Source organism: Monodon monoceros, unplaced genomic scaffold, assembly GCF_005190385.1.
Source record: "Monodon monoceros isolate NGI ecotype Baffin Bay Population unplaced genomic scaffold, NGI_Narwhal_1 Super_Scaffold_16, whole genome shotgun sequence".
NCBI lineage: Eukaryota > Metazoa > Chordata > Mammalia > Artiodactyla > Monodontidae > Monodon > Monodon monoceros.
This window is the reverse complement of record NW_021703772.1, coordinates 70195620-70201154: the sequence shown is the minus strand read 5'-3', so window position 1 is coordinate 70201154 and position 5535 is coordinate 70195620.

Here is a 5535-nt window from a genome sequence, read left to right as displayed (position 1 = left end):
CTAAAAATCAGAGCCTAAAAGATCATGCACAGTATTTGCTATTTGGGAGTCTATATTAATTTGTCATTTGAGGATTGTGCAAAGTTTGTTTTATTAACATAAATAGAAAATGAAAGGGTATATGAGCAAGAATGGGTCGTTTTAACTATGAAGTTTTACCTATCAAGTGCTTTGCCCTTCATAATTTCAATATTTCATTAAGTTTACATTAATTTTATTTTCAGTATAATATATGTACATATGCTTGTCACAAAATCAGTTGTCAGCAGTTTCTAGAAAGAACAAATGAAGACTTTTCCTAGAAGTTATTTGCCATATTTTATGGTGTGACTTGTTCTCTAGCAATAGTAATGGAAAAATATTTAGAAATTTTTTATTTAAAAAATGATCTGCTACTGTCAAATTATAAAATTGTACTTATTTGTGTTCCCACTAGTTAAAAAATGAAGCTGAATTACATAATATAATTTGAGGGAGAGCCATATAATGCTAATTGAATTCTTTTAATTATACTAATTTGAAAATCTATTTTACCTCTGAAAAAAAGATTCCTATTTTTTACAAAATCAGCATATAATTTTATTATAATGATTTATTTGATTTTTTTTTCAATGAAATGCCTAGAAGCTGGCGTCGGATCATGCCTAAACAACACAAAGCAACCCAAAACCACCAGTCTCTTGAGGAAAAACATAAATTTCAATGTCTACATATTCAATAATTGTTTAATGTATCTTATTTGTGTAACATTACTTCTGATTATAAAACTAGTAAGTGTTTATTTTGGCAATTATGGAAAATTAATATAATGAAATAAAATCACCCATAACTTAGCCAGTTAGAGAGAGAACCACTGTTAACTTTTTAGAGTATATCCTTACAGCATATTTTCCTATGCACTAACATATGTTTAAAATAACTAGGATACATGAGCTACACTTTTCACTTAAAATATATCATAAATATTTTCCCACGTCATTAAATATTTGTCAACAGAGTTATTTTGAAGGCCTAACTAGTGCACCATAATTTATCTAAGTTCTCAGACACTGTACTTGGTGGTTTCTAATTTTCCTGCATTATAAACAATGCTATGATGAACATCTCTGTAGACAATATTTGCATACATCTATAATTATTTCCTACAGATAAATTTCCTAAAGAAGAATTCCAGTGTCAAAAAGTTTGTTGTTGTTGTTTTTTTTACAAGTTTTGATACTTACGTTCAAAGTGTCCTTCAAAATGGAAATGTATGAGAGTGTCTACTTATCCATACCTTCACCAGCACTAAATGTTACCAGGTTTTTAATCTTCTTTAATTTGATGTTTGAAAAACATTTTGTTCTTTTAGTTTTTGTTACTTTGGTTACTTGAAAAATTTAATATATTTCATATGTTTATTTGCCATTTATATTGTTTCATTACGGCTTACTTTTTCCTAAACCTCACCCATTTTTTTTTTCTCTTGGGATGTTTATATTTTTAAATTAATTTATGATAGTTCTTCATATAATAAGGGTACACTGACCCTGTTCCATACATTTTACAAGTAGTTTTCTAAGCTAATATCATATTTTGTTACTGACTTTATTTTAAAATTCTCATTCAAATGTTTTTATTAAAATTTCTATCCTTGCTTATTACCTTTAAATAATATTCCTCACAAAGATTATTCACTTATATTTTTCTCTGATACATTTGATTACTTTGTTTTATATATGTTTTGTTATTTGCTTTCATTTCATGCATTTAATACTTTAATCAATCTGCAATTTATTTTATTTTATCATGTGAAGTTAGGATTTGATCATTTTTTCCAGTTGTTAAGCAATCGTCTCTGGATATCTATTGAATAATATTTCTTTCCTACTGATTTAAAAAGACTTTTTGAATCAAGATGAAAACTTTTATGTTCCAGGGTCCAATCCTTAGATTAATTTCTGCTCCACTGATTATCTTCCACTTTTATCACAATATTTTATTTTATTTATTTTTTTTTTAATTTACCATACTGTTTGTGTGTGTGTGTGTGTGTGTGTGTGTGTATTGTTTGATTATTTTATCTGAGGGACCACATTGTGCTGTGGATGTATTTAATAGTATGTTTCTTTCTTTCTTTCTTTATTTTAGCCACGCCACGCAGCTTGTGGGATCTTAGTTCCCCGACCAGGGATGGAACCCACGCCTTTGACAGTGAAAGCGCAGATCCTTAACCACTGGACCGCCAGGGAATTCCCATAATATTTTATACATTTTTACATCTGGAATTGCAGGTCCCTCTTACGTAGTTTTTTTTTTTTTTTCCTGAAAGTTTTCTTTGTCATCCTTGCCTATTTATTCTTTATATCCTTCATAATTACTTTATTACGTTAAAAAATTCACTTGAGAACATATGTTTTGCTATGGAAAAATGCTCAGGATATATTAAGTGAAAAAAGCAAGTTGTAGAACAGTGTATATAGTATTATCCCTCCTAGAATTAAAAAAAAAGTAAGAAAGAGCATAGAAGTGTGTCTGCATGCTCATGTGTATGTGAGTACATGCCTTATAGATATGTACAAAATTTCTGGAAGAATAGACAAAAAAATTGTTAACAGTGATTACCTTTGACGAATGGTAATGGACATTGTGGGAAAGTGGAACTTTTGTTTTTTACTATAAAGTAGTCTTTGTTAAGCAGTTTGTATTCAAAAATTTACTTGAAATTCTAAACAGAATTATAATACATTAAATTTATAAATGAAGTGGGACATCCTTATAATATCGTCATTTTCCCATATAAGAACACTTTTCAAAAAATTTTATGTTCCTCAGTAAAAGTTTTGTAATTTTCTTCAGATGGGTACTACACAAGCCCTGTAGTTTATTTAGTTGTAATTTTATTCAGATGGGTACTACACAAGCCCTGTAGTTTATTAGTTTAGCCCTGTAGTTTATTAGTTATATATCTATAACTATATGTAAATTATGTATCTATAACTATTGATTGATATATAGAAATATAAAGATATGTTTCATAAATAATATTGCATAATTGCCATTATTTGTAAAGTTAATTTGTCTCATGGAAGATTATTTTCTAATTGTTTTTTCTTTAAATGAAAGAAATGGTTGATTTTTAATTTTCTTGACTTTAAAAATAATCCTAAAGTAATTGGTCAGTTCAAGTTCAGGCTAAAATTATTGGTTTAGGTAGAAATATTCTAATTTTACTTAATATAATTGTTTTCATTTATATGATTTTTTGAGTCATAGAAACATGGCTTGAGAAAATACCAATTATGAAGAATCCCTTGAAATATAAACGACTGCAGAATATAATACCTGTCATTTTCTGAAAAGAAATGCAAAGAAGTAATGAACAAAAATGATTATTAGAGTATAGATAGGATTTCTATGAATAATTTATGAGAACCTAGACAAGGAAGAAACTATAGGTATGACATATTTTGAGTCCTGTAGACTTTTTGCCATATTTGTAGTAGAAGATACTGCTATTTTTCATATTTTTTCTTTTCAAAAGTACAGTATTTTATTCGTTATTACTAACTATAAATATTTAATATTCTCATTGTAAAAAGCATTCAAATATCATAGAAAAAATACTTTCTTTTTTTGAAGATCAGCCATAACCCTATCATCCAGAAAAAAACTACTGTCAATATTTTCCCTAGGGACTTCCCTGGTGGCGCAGTGGTTAAGAATCCACCTGCCAACGCAGGGGACGTGGGTTCGAGCCCTGGTCCGGGAAGATCCCACATGCCTCGGAGCAACTGGGCCTGTGTGCCACAACTACTGAAGCTGTGCTCTAGAGCCTGTGCTCCACAACAAGAGAGGCCACCGCAATAAGAAGCCCGCACACCCCAACAAAGAGTAGCCCCCACTCTCCGCAACTACAGAAAGCCTGCACGCATCAACGAAGACCCAATGCAGCCAAAAATTAATTAATTAATTTAAAAAAATATATATTTTGCCTACTCTTCAAGACTTAATTCTATTCATATATATTTCATATATTTATAAATGAGACCACACTATACCTACTGTATTATAGCCTCTTTTTTTCTTTTAATGTATAATCACTGCTGCCTTTTAATGTCCATAAATGCAGATCTTCATAATTCTTAGTGGTTACCATTGAAATGTATATTTTATTTCATGACGTTCCATAATTTATTTGATCAATCCTCTATTGAGCAACGTTTAGTTTTCAGTATTTTACAATGAACATTCTAAAACATCTTTTTACATTTGACACATTATTTCCTTAAGAAACAGAAATGCTAGATCAACGAGCATGCATAATTTTAAGACTTTTGATTTCATACTGCCTCTGTTTCCTCCAGAAAGTCATAGTGATTTTATCTCAAGCCTTCCCAATACTGAGTGTTAATATTATTTAACATATCTTTTATAATCTGATAGCTGGGGAATGGTATTTCGTTGTTCTTTTAATTTCCAGAATTTGATTAGCAATGAGGTTTATCATTTTCTCATATATTTATGGTCTATTTTATCATGTTTTCATATGTTTTATGGCCTATTATTATTTCTATATTTGTGAATTAACTATCCTATCTGATTCCTCTTTTTCTTCTGGAGTATATATATCTCACTGTTTTTTTTTGTTTGTTTGTTTGCGGTACGCAGGCCTCACTGTTGTGGCCTCTCCCGTTACGGAGCACAGGCTACGGACACTCAGGCTCAGCAGCCATGGCTCACGGGCCCAGCCGCTCCACCGCATGTGAGATCTTCCCGGACCGGGGCACGAACCCGTGTCCCCTGCATCGGCAGGTAGACTCTCAGCCACTGCGCCACCAGGGAAGCCCATATCTCACTGTTTTGACTTGTAAGTAGTTCCTTAAAGATTGAAAATATTAATCTTTTATGTATTTCTTTCAGTATGTCTTTTTATCTTGTTTGTGTCATTTTTGCCGAAGTTTTTTTAAGTAATCAAATTTACAAGGTGTCACTGAATTCAATGTCTTTGGTATCAAAGACATTTCCTATGACAACATTAGTAAGAAAAAATTCTCCTGTGTTTTACTCTAACTGTATTTATGTTTTCATATTTTGCACTTGTATCTTTAACCTATCTAGACTTTCTTCTCCAAGATGTAAGTAGAGATCTAACCATATTTTTTCCCAAATGGTTAGTTAATATTTCCACACCATTTTTAAAATAATTTCTCTTACCTCTCATTTTTTAAAATTTATTTATTTATTCATTTATTTAATTTTTGGCTGCATTGGGTCTTTGCTGCTGCACGCAGGCTTTCTCTAGTTGCAGTGAGCAGGGGCTACTCTTTGTTGTGGGGCGCAGGCTTCTCACTGTGGTGGCTTCTCCTGTTGCAGAGCACAGGCTCTAGGCGTGCGGGTTTCAGTAGTTGTGGCACACAGGCTTCAGTAGTTGTGGCTCATGGGCTCTAGAGCGCAGGCTCAGTAGTTGTGACGCACAGGCTTAGTTGCTCCGCGGCATGTGGGATCTTCCTGGACCAGGGCTCGAACCTGTGTTCCCTGCATTGGCAGGCGGAT